At 40.9% G+C, this 23,375-nt stretch overlaps 1 protein-coding gene and 1 pseudogene across 1 annotated transcript in view; both read left to right on the forward strand.

Moving 5' to 3' along the window:
- Nucleotides 1–23,375, forward strand: part of LOC127672638 (cytochrome P450 3A9-like) — a 203,018-nt gene that overhangs the window by 118,996 nt on the left and 60,647 nt on the right. The gene's annotated exons all lie outside the window — the stretch shown is intronic.
- LOC127672639 (40S ribosomal protein S10-like) lies at nt 389–875 on the forward strand (annotated as a pseudogene).

Raw genomic sequence — 23,375 nt, forward strand, 5'->3', positions numbered from 1 at the left:
TCCTAAGTGAGGTAACCCAGTCACAAAAGAATACACATGGAATGCAATCTCTGATAAGTGCATATCAATTAGCCCAGAAGCCCTGAATACCCAAGGCACAAATTGCATAACAAATGACTCCCATGAAGAAGTATGGAGAAGGTCCTGATCCTGGAATGGATTGATATAGCATTGGAGGGGAATATAAGGACAGAGATAAAAGGAGGGAGGTTATTGGAGAATGGATGGAGAGAAGAAGGTTTATGGAACATATGGGGAGGGGGGATCCGGAAAGGGGAAATCATTTGGAATATAAACAAAGAATATAGAAAATAAAAATTAAAATTAAAAAAAAAGTTCCTTTGAGACACACACACCCCTTAGTTTCCAGTCTCTGCTCAGTCCCATGATGTTGATACCTAAAAAGAATCATATTGCCATCTACAAACTCATTTTTAAGGAAGGTGTGATGGGTGCCAAAAGGAATGTCTGTACGCCTCAATACCCCAAGCTGACAGACAGGAATGTGTCAAACATTCATGTCATCAAGGATATGCAGCCCTTCCAGTCTCAAGGCTACTTGAATGTGCAGATTGCTTAGAGAAATTTCTACTGATACCTTATAAATGAGGATATCGAATATCTCCAAGATTACCTCCACCTACCTCCAGAGATCATGCCTAACACACTGTGCAACAATCATCTGAAAACTGGAAGGCTTTGGACAAAAAGTCCAGAGGGTGGGCAGCCTGCAAGATTCACAAGAGGGGAGTCAAACAGAAACAACCACAGAAGGAGTGCTGTGCCCCCTGGAGCTGACAACTGGGGCTGGCTCAGTAACCAAATTCCAGTTTAGAGGTGGTTTTGGTCATGGACAGAGTCAGCCATGTCAGTGAAGTTGGAGATTATGTTGTATTGAATAAAATTTAAGGAAAAAATAACCTTTGATAATGAGCCAGATCTACTCCTGACAGTACCCCCATTCCACTTCAAAGATGATGATGAGCATCAATACCTTGATATGGAGTTGCTTCTATTGTGTCAGATTATCCACTAGGTAAGACATGTCCTAATTTCACCCACAGACAGACTGCTGTCCAAAAAGGAGAAACAGATGCAAGATAGTCAACTGCTAATCCCTACCAATACAGGGTAACCTAGTCCTTCATAATTCCTGCTTCACTGAAGATCTGTCACATGTTCTGGGCCAGAAGACTGAAGATAGATGCTCCAACCTTAAAAGGAATATGGAAATGAACAAGGCAGTCAGCTGTCTCTGCCCGTTGTTTAAATTTTTGAAAGCTACATTGCTGCATACTCAAAGAATTATTTTTTATTTTTATTATTATTTTATGCTCTTGTATATTACTGATTTTCTTTCCATCTCTCATTTATCAATTGGGGCATTTTCATTCTTTCTTTTGGTTACTTTGGCTAAGAGCTTATCAATGATGTTTATCCATTCAAAGAATTTATTTGTTCATTGATTATCTGTATCATTTACCCCATTCTTATTTCATAATTTTCTTCCCTAATCTTAATTTTTTTCATTCTTTCTTTCTCTTTTTCTGCTTTCTTTCTTTTTACTCATTTGGGGTATGATTTGTCATGGTCTTCCAGTGCTGTAAGATGAGTCACTAATCCATTTATTTGAGGCCTCTATGACTTCTAAATATAGACACTTAGAGGATTTTAAGAGGATAAACATCCTTCTTAAAATACTTTAATGGCATAGCACAGGTTTTCATATTTTTTAACATTTGTTTACTTATTTTTATTTCATGTGCATGGATGTTATATGTCTTTATATCTGTGCACAGCATGCATGCATTGCCCATAGAACTTGGAGTTACATGTGAGTGTGAGCATTGCATTCATGTGAGTGCTGAGAAATGAATCCAGGTTCCTTGCAAGAGCAGCCAGTGTTCTTATCCCCTGAGTACATGTGGGTTTTTTGGTTGTTTGACTGGTTTGGTTTTCTTTTTGGTTTTGTTGTTTGCTTGTTTTAGATTTATCAACATGCATATACTGAAACCTCAGCAGAGGTTCCCTTCAGGAAGAACAAGTGATCTCCCTTAACCCCTGAGCCATTTCTCCATCATTCATATGGTACAAGGGCACCTGCTTATTTTTAGCTTCAGTTACTCGGGGAAATGATGGTTTTCAATCATTTGACTAAATGAGTATCAGCCGTTATGTCAAGATGCTTTTCTCTGATGCAAGATTATCCTGAATTTATTTTTGCAGGTGGGGTGTGTGCATACATATTCATGTGTTTATATTATGTGAAAGAGGATATGTTGCATATATTTTTATTCTTCTGTCATAGATTACCTCCAAACCACAGACTCCTCTTCAACCAGCATTTCTTCCATCCATATCCCTTTTCCTTCAGCTATAGGCCAGGTCCATCCTATAACACCCTGCCCAATCACCATGCCCTTCTTTGCTTCAGAAAAAGCAGGCCTCCTAGGGACATCGACCAAACAAGTTATAACAAACTACAATAACACTAGGCACATACCATCTCATCAAGTCTGGACAAAGCAACATAGTAGGGTGAAAAGGCTCTCACAAATAGGCAAAAGAATCAGCGAGAACTCCAGCCCACATTTTTCATATTTCTACAATAACACCAACCTATTTAGCCATACCATATATACAGATGACCTAGGACAAAACCCAACAGAATCACTGATGTCTCAAGTCACAAGGAAGACAAGTCAGTTAATTCTGTGATCTCTGTTCTCATAGTGTGCCACTGACCCCTCTGCTTCATCCAAGTCCTCCTCTCCCACCTCTAAAAACTTCCTGAGCTCTGGTTAATGTTTGACTATGGTTCTCTCCACTGGTTTTAACAAATGATGTTAACTGTATGTTGGTATGTGGAAGAATGCAAAAAAATCTGTATGTATCAACTTGCATAAAACTCAAGTCAAGTGAACCAAAAACCTCAAGTTAAAACCAGATACACTGAATCTGAAAGAGGAGAAAGTATGGAATAATATTCAATGGGTTGGCAAGGATACAACTTCCTGAACAGAACATCAACAGCTCAAGCACTAAGATTAACAATTAATAAGTGGGGCCTAATGAAACTGAAAAGTTTCTGTAAAGCAAAGAATGCTATCAATAGGACAAAAAAAGGCAGCCCACAGAATATGAAAAGATCTTCACCTACTCCACATTTGACAGAGGGCTAATATTCAAAATATATAAAGAACTCAAGAAACTAGATACCAATAAACCAAATAATCCAATTAAAATGGTGTGAAGATTTAAACAGAATTCTCAATGGCAGAGAAGCATTTAAAGAAATGTTCAGCATCCTTAGGCATTAGAAAATTACAAATCAAAATGACTTTGAGATTCCATTTTGCACCTTGTAGAATGGCTAAGATCAAACAGAAGTAGCAACTCATGCTGATGAAGATGCAGACCAAGGGGAACAGTCCTTCACTGCTGGTGAGAGTGCAAACCTGTGCAACCACTTTGGAAATCAGTATGGAAGTTTCTCAGAAAATGGCATATCAATTTAATCTACAATTTTGTTAAGGCTGTATAGTGAAAGTGTTGATTTTTGTGAACACAATCTGTTTGTAATGATTTTGCAGGGTAATGGAACTGAGTGCAAATAACATCTGCCTTGTGAAACATTGATGCATCAGAGGGTTGCTTTTCTAACCCCTGAAATCTAAGCAATTTTCCACTAGAAGAATTCAGTTGTGCAAGTACTTTCTCTATGCCTTGGCTTTCTGACTTCAGCATTTGCAAATTTGCAAAAGCTTTCTTCACACATCTCTCTTTTAACATCTTTAAGGTAAGAATGTAAATAGTACCAGAATGTCTTATCTCACAGAGGCGATTTGATGAATTCTGTCATTAGCTTTATACTTTATAAAAAGTTACATTTTTATTACTTCAATGTAGTGGATATTCTTCCACATGTAGGTGTGTGCTCATGTATGCAGGTGCCCACAGAATTCATGGAAACTCCCTCAAACTAGAATTTCAGGTAGTCATAGCCACTTGATATGTGTCGCGACCACCCTCGCCAGCAAGGAATGATGCAACACAGGAAGATCTTCTCCAAGCAGTTTACTCAGGATCCCTGTACAAGCTTCTTCTGACCCCGGAGATATAAATAAGCCAAGCCCTTAAATACTAATAGCTAGCCAATCAGGCTTAACCACGCGGGCATTGCTGATAGGCTGTATCCACGCAGAAGGCGCAAGATTCAACAGGCTCCACCCAAATAAGGAGTTGTTTACTGGGGATCCTGCCAGCAGGAAGGCAGAAAGTAGAAACCCGCGCCATTTTAAGGGCGTGGTAGCAAGCAGCTCCCTACAGTTCCTCCTTTTTCTTTTTAAACATGCATTCAGGTGAGAATAGAGGTTTGACCTCTGATATATTGTTTGCCCATCAGGTGGACTCATGGACCTTGTTTCGATGGCCTTCTGAGCCATCATCCCAGTGGATTTCGTCAAACCCGTCCAGTACCTTTTGCTCAGAGATGGGTTCTGGGGTACCAACCCATGTGCAGTCAAACATGCTCCTCTCAAGGGCTCTCCAATCATGGGCCCCTGAGTGCAGTGCTTAGCCTTGCATCCTGAGTGTGGAAAGCATCTTATTAGGCCTTCACGGCTGCCAGCCAGGCCTGGAAGGACTGTCCAGCTTCAATGGCTGTGAATGCCTGTACCATCATTGCAACCTGTCTTTGTTGGATAAACCTCATTCTGCAGATGCACCTCAGGCAAACAATTGAAAGTACTATCAAAAGGATGGCAAGGGAATGCTTTTCATTTACACTTCCCTCCTCTTTATCTAAAGGTGAATAAGGTATATCAAGAGACTTGTTAGAACTAAAAAGACAAGGAAACAACTTAGCATCATGGCATATCGGCATGGGTCTTGGGAACACCGACAAGATTGCCCATCTTGGCTCCATCTACACCAGCATCAATGTCTCACTGAGAATCAGTAACAGCAGGAGGATCTTCATTTTTATTGCAGCGTCTGGTCAGCCACTCAGGCACCTACAGTGGGTCTTGTTGAGTCTGAGGAAACACACAAACAGAACCTCTCGCCCACACCAGCACTGGATCAGGGCCATGCCATAATCCAGTAAGCACATCCTTCCATTTAACATAACCCTTCAAGGAATTATTAGGGCATTGGTGCCGATCAGCTGCAGCCAAACCATCATTATCCAGATTCAAAAAATTTAAAGTAAATAATGCCAATGAGAGTCGTTCTTTGGGTGTTATACCATACCCAATTCCCTCTTTTTGTTTTGTTAAACATTCCTTAAGGGTATGATGAACACATTCAACAAAGCCTTGGCCCTGAGGATTATAGGGTAGACCATGATTCAAGATTATATTCATTTGCTTGCAAAAGGATTGAAAAGACTGAGCTGTATAGGCAGGGTCATTGTCTGTCTTAAGCTGTTGAGGTTGCCCCCAAGCCGCCCATGCTTCAAGGCAATGTGTAATAACGTTACTTGTCTTCTCTCCACTCAAGGCTGTAGCATGAATGATGCCAGAACAAGTATCCACAGAAACATGAACAAATTCAGAAATATGAGTAACATCCATCTGCCAAATTTTTAAAGGTAGCAAACCTCTTGGATTAATTCCTAAACTAGAGCGATGATTATAAACAGCACATTGTTGACATTCGAGCACAATTTGTCTGGCATCTGCTCAGGATAACCCAAACCTTTGTTCCAAGGTCTTTGAAGGAACATGAAATTGCTTATGAAAAATTCGGGCATTTTCGAAAGCAGAACTCAAAAAGGCATATTCCATTCTAGTGCAACGATCAACCAGATCATTTCCTTCACTTAATGGGCCAGGCAAGCCTGTATGAGCTCGAATATGTTGTATAAAAAATTTTGACTCTCTCAGCCAAATGATCTTTTGTAACTCTCTCAGTAATTGACAAACAGTACTGCTTTGTTTTATAGGTCCGGCCACCTCTAGAATTTTTACAGCATTTACCACATATGCCGAATCGGAAAGCAAATTGAAGGGGAAAAGGCATTTTTTAAAAGACTTCCAAGACAATTTGCAACTCAACCACCTGTGGAGAATTTGGCTGGAATTGATACAGGACTGGTTTCTGATGTTCTACCATATACACCCCACATCCAGTTTTTGATCCATCTGTAAATATATTGGGAGCATCTAGCAAAGGATTTTGCGCAGTTACTTTTGGAAACACAACAGGATGTTCTTTAAAAAAGAAAAGCAAAGGATGCTTGGGATAATGATTATCTATAATACCATGGAAACTACAGCGCAATATGGCCCAGTCATCAATTGCTCCACATAATATTTGCACTTGAAAAGCATATATGGAATAATCATGGAGGTTGGATATCTCCCAAAAAACTGCACGCACTGTTGTATTCCATTAAGGGCCAATTTTGCAACAGCAGTGGGGTAATACTCTATGGATTTTGCTGGTGAGGCTTTATGATGAATCCATAATAAGGGTCCTGCCTGCCATAACAGCCCTGTAGGCTGCAAAAAGGTAGGCAGAATGCACAGAATGATATCCAAGTCCTATGTGCAACGATATAGTACTGCATCTTGTAGTCCTTGCTCTACCTTTCTCAAGGCACTCGAGCCTCCTTAGTTAATTGTCTAGGAGAATCCAGGGCTGAATCACCAGCCAAAAGATTGAATAATGGCCTTAATTCATAGTTAGGTATTTTTAAATAGCTTCGGATCCAGTTTATATCACCCAACAACTTCTGAAAGTCATTAAGTGTCTTGAGATTATCCTTTCTAATTTCAATCTTTTGTGGGACTACTGTAAGAGGATCCAATCTTGCTCCCAAATAAGAGTCTACACTGGTTTTTTTGAACCTTATCAGGGGCAACAAACAATTGCTTTCTTCTCAATAATCTTATTAGCTCTTCATAAGCCTGATCCAAAACCTTCTCATCTTTATTACTCAGAAGGATATCATCCATGTAGTGGATGCATCTTACTCTGGAATATTGCTCTTTTAGAGGAGTGATGACAGCGCTCACAAATACTTGACACATAGTGGGGCTATTAGCCATGCCCTGGGGTAACACATTCCATTCATACCTCTTATCATGTTCCTCATGATTACAGGAAGGGATGGTAAATGCAAACCGCTCCCTGTCTTTAATGTAGAGAGGGATTGAAAAGAAACAGTCTTTTATATCTATTACTATGACTGGCCAATGGCTAGGTAAGGCAGACAACAAGGGAAGGCCTCGCTGCACTGGACCCATCACTTGCATTTGTTGATTAATAGCGCGGAGGTCATGAAGCAGCCTCCATTTTCCTGTTTTCTTTTTTATAACAAAAATGGGTGTGTTCCAAGGAGATACTGAGGTTTGAATGTGCCCAAGGGAGAGCTGTTCACTTACTAAGGAATGAGCTGCTGCAAGCTTTTCAGAGGAAAGGGGCCATTGAGGAACCCACACTGGTTCCTCTGTCTTCCATGTGATGGGAATACCCTCCTCAATGGCCCCTAGGATAAACCCAGACCTTGCCAATCGGGTCTTTGTTGAGCAACAACTTGGCTAGTCCTTCCTTGTAAAAATGTCCCAATGCCCCTTCCAGGGTAATGCCCCATCTGCTTCATGAGTTGTTGTGAGACTTCTGAATATTCATTGGTTAATTTATAGCCCATATTCTTCAGTAAATCCTTCCCCCATAGAGTGATTGGCAAATCTAGGACATATGGCTGTATTATACCAGAGTGTCCTTCCTGATCTTGCCACTTGAGCTGTCTTGCACTAATATCCAGGGCCTTTGCATAACCCAAGCCCTGTAACGTTCGAGAGGAGGTCTGGATTGGCCAGCTTGCTGGCCAATACTTTTTAGCTATTATGCTTTTGTCAGCTCCAGTGTCCAGTAGTCCCTGAATTCGTCTATTATCAATTTGTAACTCTACAATGGGGCGCTGGTCTAAAGCCAGTGCCAAAAATGTAAGGTCATTGCCAGTGGATCCGAACCCTTTTTTCCCCCTATTTATTTTCTGAGCTGGAAACTTTGCATGCAAACTAGGGAGCACAATGAGATGAGCTATTCTATCTCCTGGGGAAATAACTGTAATTCCTTTTGGGGACTCTACAATCATCTTGACTATTCCTTTAAAATCTGGATCAATAATCCCCAGGTACACTATTAAGCCTCTCAAAGCAGTGGATGATCTACCAATGAGTAGGCCCACGGTATCACATTCATTAAGAAATCTCTCTAAGGTCGATTTCTTGATCTTTAAATTTTTTGATAAAAGCAGCTCCTGAAGAGCTAGAAAAATTGGATGAGACTGTCAGGTCCTCATTTTAAAAATTAAGGCTCTAAGTCCTTTTACTTGCAATCACCGGGGGTGCACGACGGTCAGCAAAACCAGAACACGACTCCCCAAAAAAGAACGCAGGCAAAAATGTAGGACACTGCTATCAGAGCAGGGTCCATAAATTGTAACCCTTTAATTTTCACTAGGTCGCTAATCTGCGAACTTAAACCTCGGTCCGCAAGACTGCGAACTTTACTTTCAGTTTGCTTTCTGCAAACTTTTCGCTCCCTCTTTGTCTACAGAGAGGAACAGGCTACCCACTTTTCATGGTCCCTTATGTCCCAACTTACCTTGGGAACTTACCAGTGCACTACCCTGACTGCAAGAAGTTCTGATCTTCGAACCCCCCAAACGAGGAGAGTTCCCGGGTTTTGGCACCAGTTGTCTCGACCACCCTCGCAGGCAAGGAATGATGCAACACAGGAAGGTCTTCTCCAAGCAGTTTACTCAGGATCCCTGTACAAGCTTCTTCTGACCTCGGAGAGAATAAGCCAAGCCCTTAAATACTAATAGCTAGCCAATCAGGCTTAGCCACGTGGGCATTGCTGATAGGCTGTATCCACGTGGAAGGCGCAAGACTAAACAGGCTCCACCCAAATAAGGAGTTATTTACGATGGGGAGCCTGCCAGCAGGAAGGCGGAAAGCAGAAACCCGCTCCATTTTAAGGGCGTGGTAGCAAGCAGAGCCCTACAGATATGTAAACTGGGGAACCATCTTTGGGTCCTTTGCAAGAACAGAACACATTTTTATACACTGAATATCAATCCCACCCCCTTACTTTTTTATTAAATATTCATACATACTACATAACGTGTTTGACCAAACCTACACACCATTACCTCCCTTCCACTTTCTCTACTATCCACTCCAGGACTTTTTTCTCCTAATTTCATGGATGTTGTTGTTGTTATTGTTATTGTTGTTATTGTTTGATATACACGAATCTGATGCAAGCCTGACTGTATGCCCATGAGTGTGAAACCATATAGTTGAGTGCTGGGCTGCATGTCTGTCTCACCACTAGGTGCCAGAGCACCACTGGCAAGCTGCTCAGGGGAGAGTGGAAACAGTCTATAACAGGGATCCTTGGTCCATGTTTTCTCCTGTGGGAAACAGCAAGATCTGGAAAAGCTGCTGTGGTTCCCAGTATCCTGTATACCAATGGGAGTTGGGAACAGGGTTCTGAGCTTTCCTTCAGGGCATTCATGTCCCAGGCAGAAAGGGGAAGACAGAGTCCACCACTAGGGACAGAACCCAGTTTGGTTCCAGGTCAGTATTGAGAGTGCAAGAGTATAGAAGAGCTGTAAGAGTAAAGGCCTTCTCCAGGAGATTTAGGCATGGCTATTCTCTATGAAGGCCTCCCTGGTGGCAACCCTTAAAGGATTGCCCAAAATGTTTTATTTGATGGGAAATGTGAATTCGCATACCTTACTCAAGGTAAACCAGGGATTAAACACCTTTTTCAAGAAGACATGCCCAGGAAGGGACATCATCGTTCCTTCAATAAACATTCAGAGCCTAACTGAATATGACATTAGTGCTGTGGGACACCCCAGTCAGATATGGGGGTCCCATAGATGAGGGTCATCAAAGGCTAGGTGAGTTAAGATTTGGCAGTGACAAACAAAAACAAAAACAGAGGGAGATGGATTGGACTGTATTTTTCAGAGTGTATTTTTTAGCTCTCAAGCAAGGATTTTTATACACAATGAAACAAGTATTACAACTCTTAGAAGATGTATTAAGTGGAGCAATCGTGGATTGGACAGATAACATCATTGTTATTTGACACAGTCAACCACAAAATCATCCAAGGCTAATGGCATATTTCCAAAATCAGGTTAATAAATTTTTATGGTCAGTTGCTATTTAACATCTAGTACCTAATTTTTGTGACTCTTCAAGGGGTAAATTAAGACTATTTTAATTCTTTTTATTTAAGGCTTTCTTTACCACGTACCAGAGCCCACTTCTGACAATACACATATAGCCATATGAAATTTTGTTGTTGTGAAATTTTTTTCAATCTTAATTCTATTTTGTAATTTTATTAATGATTTATGAACTAAAGCTCTGGTTTTCCCAGAGATAAAGTTATGGCTAGTGACCCCATCTCAAGGAATGTTTTATTATCTAATTTCTAGCTTTAAAATCTCAGCCTAGGCTCTCAGGAACATCTCTTAAATAAGAAAAGGAAGACGAGAAGATAAAACAGATAAATTTCCATGAGAAGTATGACTCAATATTTTGTTCTGTCCAAGAGTTTTGCAACTGGGTCCAAGAGGCCTTCTTCTTTTGAAGTTTTCACCTCAGTCTATGGAACTTGTCACAAAGATTCTATGGTTTGGATGGTGTGGCAAATAGCATGGAAAACTCCAGGCTTTTATGCTATGTGACTGATTGTCATGGTCCTCACTGTGAAGTGCCATAGTTAGATGTTCCAGAACAGATAGTTTGGCAATAAGCTGGCTCTACTCATGTTGTTCTTAACTCTGAGGATTCCCTGGGTTCTGAGTCTGTTCTACCTTACTATTTCTTTTGTCTGGTGGCACAGTCTACTTGCCCCAAAGTGGAGAATGGGTAACATTTCAGGGATACCAAAAGTTCAGGGATTACCAAGCATGTGCAGTTACACCCTACCTGCCCTTGTTGTTTGGGGGAGAGTTGGTGCAGAATAAATGACACAGACTCCAGGGGCAAGTGAGAAATGCTGCAGCAAGCTCATCTGAGCACTGCTGCAAGCTCCTTTAATACACTCCACCCATGTCCCCACTGGTCCCAAGAAAGTTGCTATTGTAAATAGCAGTTTTTGATTGGCTGGCATTATTTGCACCAGCAATATTTGCTCTATCCAACAGTCCTCAATTAGGACCTCTTGCAGGAATGCTGGTGTCATAGGCAGTCCTTAGTTAGGTCCTCCTGCAGGAGATACTTCCACAGCTGTATGGCCCCCAGCATGTACATAGAGGCAGTCCTGCTGTTCCTGCTATTCCTTCTACATATCCACACTTTTGATTTTAGATTTTTTTCTAGTGGTAACAGGGTGCCATTGTCTCAACATTGTGGACAGCACCTTGGAGAATTTCAGTATCTAAGTGCCTATCTTAGGCTGTCTTGTCTTCCAGAATCTCACCTGTCATTGACTATCAGCCCTCAAAAATATATATATGACTCAAGAGGCATTTCACACAAAGGGGAGAAAAGGAACAGCCTACATGGTGCTCTAATGGATCTCTGCCATCCATGCTTTGATCACTTCCTTAGGGTGGCCACAATATGGATTTTTGAGAGGCATCAGCACCTGAAGAGTTCCCTTATTTATGAAACACTGCCTGGAGATATGCTATGCAAGACACTTAAACAAAATAATTATTAGTATGAGAATTTCTCACATCATAGCATTAGTGGCTAAGGGGTCAACAGCCTCTTAATATTGTCCCATTAAAGAGACAGTCACCCTTAGAAGAGTAAGGGGTCTTAAATCAAGACAATTAGAATGATCATGTGAGTCCCAATTGTTCATTATGGGGTCATATTGAAATGTAATAGGAACCCTGTTAACATAGAAAGTAGTACTGAAAACATCATGTGAGGAATACATTCACATACCATGTATAAGGTTATATGATAATATTGGGTATTCCCTAGTGAATTTTCCAGCTCTCCATCACACAGCCCCCAACTGCTTTGATAGGAGTGAAGAGACATACATGACAACATGTGACCACAGCTTTTGTTACAAGTATACTCATCAGAGTTTGAAGGACAATAATAGATTTTCCCAAGTGTAATTATCTTGTGGGCAATATAAACCATCTCTATCCTAATTGCTTGGTGAATGAGCTTGTTCTCAAACAGAAGCAAAGATTTGAGGAAAAGATGTTTAAATTGGAACCCTTAGTGAGTAGCACCAATAGGCATAGGTGGCAAATTTTTCAAGATTTGCTGGGAACTCATCAAGATAAACTTGATTTGGCCAATGTTAACCTCATGTTGGAATTACTAGTGCAGGCTGTCAGTGTTCCTAAGGGATAGGATGTCCAATGAAAATGGCATGTGAGGGACCCTTGGAAAATGAGGAATAGGTGGACATGATGTACTTGAGGGATCCTTTGGGTATTTACAATCAGTAAGGGGAATGTGAGTCTCCAAATATGGTGGCATAAGTTAGATTACCATGAAAGTCCCCATAAATCACTCCAGGAGTAAGCTGGAGGCACCTCTGATGGGGCAGAAGCAGAAGGGGATTGAGTGAGGGACATTGGACAGCAGCACTAGAGGACAGTTTGGAGCTTGACATCCAGAGGGTTGGAGCAGAGACACCATCATCCTCATTGCTAAAATCAACCTGATTGCCAAGAGAAAGCAGTGTGGGTCAGCAATGGAGAGATGACTATTAGCCTGATCCTATCAGTGATTGTTATGGGTACAACCACTTCCTCTGAGAAAGAATTCTTAAGACTGGAAATGGCTACTAGGAGAATGAGGACAAAGAACAAGGGAGGAATAATCCAAGACTGTACCTCACTCTTCTGGGTAAGGAAAAGAACAGGCATCCAGAGGTCAGTGTGCCACATGTTCTCCGGGGACATTCAGGAGGCCAATATAGGTGCCTCCTCCCAAAATTGATCCAGGTCATGTGTCTTAACCTTGAAACTGTGAGTAACCAGAAGGGTTTTCAGAGCTCTAATCTGGGGTTACTTGATGGTAGAGAGGAGAGAACCCATAGCAACAAGCTCAAAGGAAACAACCACCAACAGATATGACAAATATGACAGAAGAGGCAATAAAAGTTAAGTTGTACTAAGCAGGAGACTCCCTCAGGTGTAGCTCAAAGGCCTTATGCCTGGATGTTGTACCCATGAAAGAAAAGTTGTTTAGGAGTTGATCCCTGGTACCACCACCTGGGAAACCAGATCCTATGTCAAGTACCAGGAGGAATTCAGTCTAATTCCGTGAAAATGAATGGACAAGTAGACAAAGAAGACAGAAAAGATGGCCACCTCATGCTTTTCACAGCATGATCAGCCAAAGACAACAAAAACTCAAAAATGACTGCTACATGCTCACAGTCCACTTGCCACAGCAAGGTCAGGCAAAGACAACAAAAAAACATAAAGATGGCCAATACAAGTTGGTAGGATATTTGCTGCATGCTCACTGCATATTTGCCTCAACCTTACCTCATGTTTGTCTCACGCTTACCTCATACTCACTCTCAAACCAAGGCAAGACCAAAAGTGAGATTACCAGGATGGACAGACAGAAAAGACAAAGAAGACAGAAATGAGGTCAACTCACTCATGTTCATGGGATGCACAACATAAAACACTAAGGGGCCAATTCATCGAAGAAGCTATGGAATTGGGCACAACAGTAGCATCTCGAGGAGAAGAAGAGCAGAGCAGGCCTAAGCATAAGCATAATCCTTGCAGCATCAGAAGCATTAGGAGAAAAGTCCACAAAAAGGAGAACAAAGACATTGGGTGTCAGATGTTGCCCAAGACAACTCTCTAATGGACCCTACCTCCTCTTGGGGGTTGAGGGTGAGTTGGCTCAGAGTCAATGACACAGACTCCAGGAGGAGGTGAGAAATGCTGCAGCAAACTCATCTGAGCACTGCTGCAAGCTCCTTGAAGACCCTCAACCCACACCCCCATTCTTCCCAAGAAAGTATCAATTCTAAACAGCAGTTCAGAAACTGGCATTATTTGGACCAGAAATCCTTGCTCTCTCAGCAAATCCTCAATTATGTCCTTCTGCAGGAAGGTTGGTGTCTCAGGCAGTCCTCAATTGGATCCTCCTGCAGGATATTCTTCTGCAGCTGCATGATTCCCAGTGTTTATGTAGAGGTAGCCCTACTGTTCCTGCCTCAAGCAGCTATCCAGAGAAGGCTGACTGAAGGCCAAACATGGCTCTTTTAGAAAGTTTTCTGACTTTCTGATTTTGATTGGAAAACAAGTGGTTATTTTTAGAATTGGTCAGAAAATCCAAGAATGTTTTATAGCAGATTTTCTGACTTTGGTCAGAAAACACATGACCCATCTAAAGAATTTTTAGGATTTTTTACTAGCAGACACAGCTGTCTCAACCAGATAGGTTTTTAGATTAGCAAAGAAAAGCTGTCCAGAAAGAAAGTCAGAAACAGTGAGGGAGGAGGAGGGAGGAGGAAAGAAGAGGGAGGGAAAGGGAGAGGGAGGAGATGGAAATGAAAATGGAGAGACAGTCTGAAAAGCTGTTTCGAGCAGTCTACAGAGCCATCTACAGAGAGCTGTCTAGGGAGCCATCTCGAGCAGAACATAGGCCTCCAGGTTAGACCCGTGATTTGACTTGGAGTTTTTTTGTTGTTGTTGTTTTTGCCACTCCCTGATACCCCTCTCTCTAGTCGTTGGCACATAGCTTCTGCAGAAAAGGGAATCTGTTCTCATCAATAATTATTTAAATTGATTAAAAACCTCAGAATAATCTGAGAAGTGCTAGAAACATGTTGGTGGCTGCTTGATCAGGAGAGAGACTATGGGATGCAGAAGTGAATGAGCATTCATGATATAATTCACCTTCTCTCCTTTGCTATAAAATTTACCTTTCAGGGCCTGGAAAGAAAAATGAATATCCATTCACATCATACAACCCTCATCAATGAGCTTTCTATAAATTATCATTTTGTCCCTAAGAAGCAGATCAAGTCTGCTATATATTCAGCAGATCTAGGCTGAGATGCCATTCTCCCACTTATCCTGTGGGGTCTTCAGTGAAGATCAGACCTTGGGCTATAATGTATAATCTTCAATGGTAGATCTATTTGCACTTACTCTTGTGTCAGAGAACTAATCTTTCCTGAACTTGGTATTCTAATATTAACAAAGTTCTGAAAGTTTTCCTTTTTAATTTTTAAAGATCTGTCCCAAAGACTCTTGGTTGAATTATATCAGTCTGTGTCAAAGAATTTAGAACAATAAACTTTACATTTTGTTTCTGACATTTTTCTCTGTCTCACTATGTCACTTTCTATAATTCTATCTCTTTTCTGTCTCTGTCCTCTCTCTTTTTCTCTCTCTTTTACCTTCTGTCTAAACATGCATACATAGACACATACATACATACATACATACATACATACATACATACATACATACATACACATATAGTGTGTGTGTGTGAGAGAGAGAGACAGACAGAGAGAGATTCATGTTCATGTATTCTCTGTTTCTGTAGAATCACTTGATAAACAACAGCAGGATTGCCTCAGATGGTGGTTTGGTTTGGTTTGGTTTGATTTTACTTCTATTTATATTTTCAGGTCTTGAACAGTTTGACTTACTTCTTTCACGTATTTGATTGTATATTCCCATACTTATTTGTATTTATTCATTTCCTCTTTAAGGGCCTCTATCATCTTCACAAGATGATATTTAATTGTAGAGAACCATATTGGGGTGCTATGCCACCTGGAAGGAACTTGACATTGACCAAGGTGAAGTTCCTCTCCCAAACTTTGAGCAGAAATTTGTGTGCTAGCCATAATCCTGCTCCACCTAGAGTGGAGTGCTCAGACCAAGGCAAAGCCCACTGTTCTCCAAGGACCTGCAGTTTTCTAAGAGGCACTAGCTACCTGTGGAGCAAGGGAACTAGTTTCCAGCCTTTGGAGGAAGGGTCTTCCCCCATCTATATATATTTGGAGACCCCCATTAAACTTCAAGCCTTGAGCAGGAAATTTGTTTTGGCTTCATGTTTTTCCAGCCCCTTTCGTTCTATCCCCAGTTTTCCTTCCAGGTAACTTGGTCAATATCAAATTCCTGCCAGGTGGCATAGCACCCCAATACAACTCTATACAATTAATGTCATTTTCTTTCAATTTAGGTGTATTAGGATATTCAGGGCTTGCTGTAGTAGAATAGCTGGGTTCTCATGGTGCCATATTGACCTGGATTTTGTTGTTTGTTTTTTTTATGCTGGCCTTTAGCCATTGGTTATCCCTAGTGTTACCAGGCCTGGTAGTTTCTGATGGGAATTGTTGTAGAAAATATTTAAATCTCAGCCAGGGGCTTTTACATCACCTTAATTATTGAGTTCCTAGAAGAAAACACACTCAGCCTTCATATTTACAATAAGCCTTACACAGAAAAATGGTTGGGCAGCTGCCTACTCTCCATGATATTAGAATCTACATTTCTATCAACAATAGTAAGTTATTACTTACTATTTACTATGTTCTAGTTGGGCTGTTCTTAACTCCAATTGGGCAATCCCTTGGGGTCATAGTCTCTTGATCCTTAACCCATGGCAGCTTCTCCTTCTTTCCTGTTCCTTCTTCTTTCTCTTTATCCTACTCTCCCCAAGCCTGTGCTACCTAAACCCCAATTATGTCTCTTCCACTCAACTATTGCCTTTTGGCATCTTTATCTTTGGGGACAGGGTGATGGAAGCTACATGCAGAATTAAGACCTTGGGGACCAACAGTTAGCAAGCAGTAAAAGACAAAAGCTCAACAGGGAGTAGGCTTGTATGTAGAACTGGGAGTCCCTGATGACAGCAAGCCTCTGAAATTCAAAGTATAGCTAGTTGTACTGTTCGTTTTTCTGTGCCAAGGTCCATCTGCCTGCACCACAACACAGGTCACCTGTCTGCCCACCGCGCACAGGCAGCATGGGCCTTGGGGATGCGGTGGAAATGTGGGCCGAAATGAGATAAACCAGGCCAAACAGTTCCACGTGACTTTATTTAAGATGGGGAAAGGGGTAGCGGGCAGGAAGAAGGAAGGAAACAGAGAGAGAAAAGAGGGAAGGGGAGAAACGCTGCCCAGTTATATACGGGTGATGATGTAATTACAGGTAAAGGTGGGCCATTGAATTCTGGGTATATGGCGGCTGTTGCCTTGGCAACAGACCTATACACTATCCTAATTGTTGCCTGTATGACGTCACAGGCCTCGGAGGTCTCAGTACCTATATTCCTGCATTTCTTCCATTAAAAAGAAAAGGAAAAGGAAGGGGGGGACCTAATGATGAAAAGGAGTGAGGGCACCGTGTTTCTTAAACCACTTCCTGCTGTCTAGGGGCATTGTCAATTTTAGGGTGTAGCTGACATTCATCATCTGGGTCCACTTGGTACATGTAGGCATCAGGTACATCTGCAGACACTGGCTCTTCTGTGGGCAGTGGCTACTAATTCTGTAACAGAAGCTGATTAATAGTTTGGTTAGAAATTTTTGCATTTGCCATTGGAGGAATGTAGAAACAAGACTAATTAGGCAGGGAGCAAACAATAACACCAGGAAGATGACTAGAAAAGGCGTTACAAAAGGGAGTATCCATTTCCATATAGGGTTTTCAAAAATGCCAGAACTGGAAGTCTCATGATCTCTGAAGTTCTTTATGTCTGACTGAAACTCCTGGATTTTGTTTCTCACTATCCTGGATTGGTTGACATAGAAACAGCATTCTTCTTGGAGAAACAGGCAAAGACCACCTTCTTTATTTGTCGGGACATCTAGGCCCCGTCGGTTCTGAAGCACCACGGCTGCCAAAGAATCAATCTGCTTCTGGATAGTAAGCACAGTTTCAGTCATTCCCTGGAGATCGCTTTTAAACTGGGAAGTGAATGTATAGTATTGGGCCAGAGAAGTCGTTATTCCTGCCACACCAGTACCAACACCTATGGCTATTCCTGTAGCAACCAAGAGTGGCATGATCTGAACTGCCCTCTCATGTAGAGCAGCTATCATATCTACAACTGGGATTAGCAGGGGCTCATCTCCCTGGATTACTCCCAGCTCAGGGAAAAGGAGTACCAATGTGCAAACTCCTGACCAGCTGGCAGGTAAGCCTTGGTCTGAGCTCCAGCCTAGGTGGAGGGGATTATGGCTAACACAGGAATTCCTGATCAAAGGCTGCATCATGAATACATACTCCTTACTCTAGCCAATGTTCAGAAACCATCAGAGACATGCAGGTAAAAACGGGAAGAGTTCATGAGTAGTTTTTGTTAATCTCTGGGTTTAGTAATAATGCTGATTATGTTCTTAAATATCACACAGGCTATGGATTCACTGGAGGTACAATAAGTGTATATGTGATTCTTTGTACAAAGTCCAAACTAGAGGATACGAGACTTCTTCAGCTATAGATGATGCATGGTATGTAGACTACTATGGAAATGAAAGAAAATAACACTAAAATCCCACCAGAAATGGAGAAGTATTACTCTTTCTCTACATCCTGGACAAAATGTGCTGTCACTTGAGGTTTTGATTTTAGCCATTCTGATTGATGTAAGGTGGAATCTCAGGTTCATTTTGATTTACATTTCTCTAATCACTAAGAACTTTGAACATTTCTCTTTTTATTAGACATTTTCAAATGTTATTCCATTTTCTCATTTTTTCCTCAGAAAACCCTGTCTGTCCCTCCCCCTGTTCACTAACCTACCCAATCCTGCTTCCCTGTCCTGGCATTCCACTACACTGGGGCATCTAGACTTCACAGGACCAAGGGCCTCTCCTCTCACTGATGTCCAACAAGGTCTTGCTCTGCTACACATGCAGCTAGAGCCATGGGTTCTCCAGATGTACTCTTTGGTTGGTGGTTGGTGGTTTAGTCCCTGGGAGCTCTGGGGGTACTGGTTCGTTCATATTGTGGTTCCTCCTATGGGGCTGCAACCCTTCATCACCTTGAGTCCTTTCTCTAGCTCCTCCATTGGGGACCATACGCTTAGTCCAATGGATGGCTGTGAACATCCACTTCTGCATTTGTCAGGCACTGGTGAGGACTTTCAGGACACACCTGTATCAGGATGCTGTCAGCAAGCACTTGTTTGCATCCATAGTAGTGTCTGAGTTTGGTAAAAGTGTATGGGGTGGATCCCCAGGTAGGGCAGTCACTGTATGGCTGTTACTTAAGGCTCTGCTCCACACTTTGTCTCTGTATCTTCTCCCATAGGTATTTCAATCCCCCTTCAAAGAAGAACCAAAGTATCCACACTTTGGTCTTACTCCTTGATCTTTATTGGTCTGTGAATTATATCTTGGGTGTTCCGAACATCTGGGCTAATATCCACTTATCAGTGATAGCATGCCATGTGTATTCTATTGTGATCAGGTTACATCACTCAGGATAATATTATCTGGTTCCATCCATTTATCTAAGAATTTCATGAATCCGTTGTTTTAAATAGCTGAATAGTAGTCCATTGTGCAAATGTACCACATTTTCTGTATCCATTCCTCTGTTGATGGACATATGGGTTCTTTCCAGCTTCTGGACATTATAAATAAGGCTGCTATGGACATAGTAGAGCATGTGTCCTTATTATATTTTGAGGCATCTTCTCAGTATATGTTCAGGAGTGGTATAGCTAGGTCTGCCAGTAGTACTATGTCCAATTTTCTGAGGAATCACCAGACTGATTTCTAGAGTGACTGTATCAGCTTGAAATCCCACCAGCAATGGAGGAATGTTGCTCTTTCTTCACATCCTTGCCAGCATCTGCTGTTACCTGAGTTTTTGATCTTAGCCATTCTGACTGGTGTGAGGTAGAATCTCAGGGTTGTTTTGATATACAATTCCCTGATGACTAAGGAATTTAAACATTTCTTTAGGTGCTTCTCAGCCATTAGAGATTCCTTAGTCATGAAATCTCAGTTTAGTTCTACACGCAATTTTTTGATTGGGTTGTTTGGTTTTTTTGGTGATTAGCTTCTTGAGTTCTTTTTATATTTTGGACATCAGCCCTCTGTCAGATGTGGTGTTATTGAAGATTTTTTCACAATCTGTAGTTTGCTGATTTGCCTTATTGACTATGTCCTTTTCCGTAAAGAAGCTTTCCAATATTGTGAGGTACCATTTATCAATTCTTGATCTTAGATCATGAGCCATTGGAGTTCTGTTTAGGAAATTTCTCCCTATGCCAAGTAGTTTGAGGTTCTATCCCACTTTCTTTTCTAATAGATTCAGTGTACCAGGTTTTATGTTGAGGTCCTTGAACCACTTGGGCTTGATGTTAGTACAAGGAGACAAGGATGAATCAATTTGTACACTTTGGCATGCTAGCTGCCAGTTGAACCAGCACCATTTGTTGAAAACACCAACTTTTATATACTGAATGGTTTTAGTTCCTTTGACAAAGATCAAGTGACCATAGGTGTGTGAGTTCATTTCTGAGTCTTCAATTTTATTCCATTGATCTACCTGCCTGTCTCTATACAAATATCAGGCAGTTTTTAACACTATTTCTCTGTAGTACTACTTGAGGTCAGGGATACTGATTCCCCCCAAAATTGGTTTACTGTTAAGAATAATTTTAGCTATCCTCGATTTTTTGTTATTCCAGATAAATTTGAGATGTGCTCTTTCTAACTCTTTGAAGAATTGAGTTGGGATTTTGATGGGGATTGTATTGAATCTGTATATTACTTTTGGCAAAATGGCCATTTTTATTATATTAATCCTGCCATTTGAAGAGCATGGAACATTTTTCCATCTTCTGAGGTCTTCTTCGATTTCCTTCTTCAGAGACTGAAGTTCCTGTCATACAGATCTTTCACTTGTATGGTTAGAGTCACACCAAGATACTTTATAACGTTTGTGGCTATTGTGAATGGTGTCATTTCCCTAATGTCTTTCTCAGAGTGTTTATCCTTTGAGTATAGGAAGGCTACTGATTTGCTTGAGGTAAGTTTCATTGGTGGTGGTGGTGGTGGTGGTGGTGGTGGTGGTGGTGGTGGTGGTTTTTTGAATTTGTTTTTTTTTTTTTTTTTTTTTTTTTTTGAGACAGGGTTTCGCTGTATAGCCTTGGCTGTCCCGGAACTCACTTTGTAGACCAGGCTGGCCTGGAACTCAGAAATCCGCCTGCCTTTGCCTCCCAGAGTGCTGGGATTACAGGTGTGCCCCAGCACTGCCTGGCCACTTGAGTTAATTTTATATCCAGCCACTTTGCTGAAGTTGTTTATCACCTGGAGTTCTCTGGTAGAGTTTTTGGCTTAAGTATACGATCATATCATCTGCAAATAGTGATAATTTGACTTCTTCCTTTCCAATTTGTATCACTTTGACCTCTTTTTGTCATCTAATTGCTCTAGCTAGAATTTCAAGTCCTATATTGAATAAATATGGAGAGAGAGCAGCAGCCTTATTTGGTCCCTGATTTTAGTGGAATTGCTTCAAGTTTCTCTCCATTTAGTTTGGTGTTGGCTACTGGTTTGCTGTATATGGCTTTTATTATGTTTAGGAACGGGCCTTGAATTCCTATTCTTTCCAAGACCTTTAACATGAAAGAATACTGAATTTTGTCAAATGCTTTTTCAGCATGTAATTAAATGACCATGTGGGTTTTTTTTTCTTTGAGTTTGTTTATATAGTGGATTACATTGATGAATTTCCATATATTGAACCATCCCTGCATTCCTGGGATGAAGTCTACTTGATCTTGGTGAATGCTCATTTTGATGTGTTCTTGGATTCTGTTGGCAAGAATTTTACTGAGTATTTTTGCATTGAGATTCATAAGGGAAATCGGTCTGAAGTTCTCTTTCTTTGTTGGATCTTTGTGTGGTTTTGGTATCAGCATAATTGTGGCTTCATAGAAGATGGATAGTGTTCCTTCTGTTTGTATTTTGTGGAATAGATTGAAGAGTATTGGTGTTAGGTCTTCTTTGAATGTCTGATAGAATTCTACACTAAAACCATCTGGTCCTGTGCTTTTTTTTTGGTTGGGAGACTTTCAATGACTGCTTCTATTTCATTAGGGGATATGTGACTGTTTAAATGGTTTTTCTGATCCTGATGGAACTTTGGTAGTTGTTATCTGTCTAGGAAATTGTCCATTTCCTGCAGATTTTCCAGTTGTATTGAGTATAGACTTTTGTAATAGGATCTGATTTTTTTTTTAATTTCAACAGTTTCTGTTGTTACATCTCCCTTTTCATTTCTGATTTTGTTAATTTGGATACTGTTTCTGTGCCCTCTGGTTAGTCTAGCTAACAGTTTATCTATCTTGTTGATTTTCTCAAAGAACCAGCTCCTGGATTTGTTCATTCATTGTGTAGATCTTTTTGTTTCTACTTGGTTGATTTCAGCACTGAGTTTGATGATTTCCTGCCTTCTATTCGTCTTGGGTGTATTAGCTTCTTTCTGTTCTAAAGTTTTCAGGTGTGCTGTTAAGTTGCTAGTGTGTCCTCTCTCCAGCTTTGTTTTGGAGGAACTCAGAGCTATGAGTTTTCCTCTTAGGACTGCTTTAATTGTGTCCCATAGATTTAGGTATGCTGTGCCTTCATTTTCATTGAATTCTAAAATGTCTTTGATTTCTTTCCTTATTTCTTCCTTGACCAAGGTATCATTGAGTAGAGCATTGTTCATCTTCCATGTATATGTGGGTGTTCTGCTGTTTTTGTTGCTGTTGAAGACTACCCTTACTCCATAGTGATCTGATAGGAGGCATGGGATTACTTTGATCTTCTTATATCTGTTGAAGTCTGCTTTGAGACCAAAGATATGGTCAATTTTGGAGAAGGTATCATGAGGTGCTGAGAAGAAGGTATATTCTTTTGATTTAGGATGAAATGTTCTATAGATATCTATTAAATCCAATTGGTCCAAAGCTTCTGTTAGTTACTCTATGTCACTGTTTAGTTTGTGTTTCCATGATTTGTCCATTGATAAGAGTGGGGTGTTGAAGTCTCCCACTATTATTGTGTGAGGTGCAATGTGTGGCATAAGATTTAGTAAGGTTTCTTTTATGAATGAGTATGAATGAGTAGACATAGTACTACCTGAGTACCCACCTATACTGCTCCTGGGCATATACCCAGAAGATGCTCCTACATGTAATAAGGACACTTGTTCCACTACGTTCATAGCTACCTTATTTATAATAGCCAGAAGCTGGAAAGAACCCAGATGTCCTTCAACAGAGGAATGGATACAGAAACTGTGGTATATATACACAATGGAGTACTATTAAGCTATTAAAAACAATGTATTTATGAAATTCTTAGGCAAGTGGATGGAACTAGAAAGTGTCATCCTGAGCAAGGTAACCCAATCACAAAAG

This window comes from Apodemus sylvaticus, chromosome 22, assembly GCF_947179515.1.
Source record: "Apodemus sylvaticus chromosome 22, mApoSyl1.1, whole genome shotgun sequence".
Lineage (NCBI taxonomy): Eukaryota > Metazoa > Chordata > Mammalia > Rodentia > Muridae > Apodemus > Apodemus sylvaticus.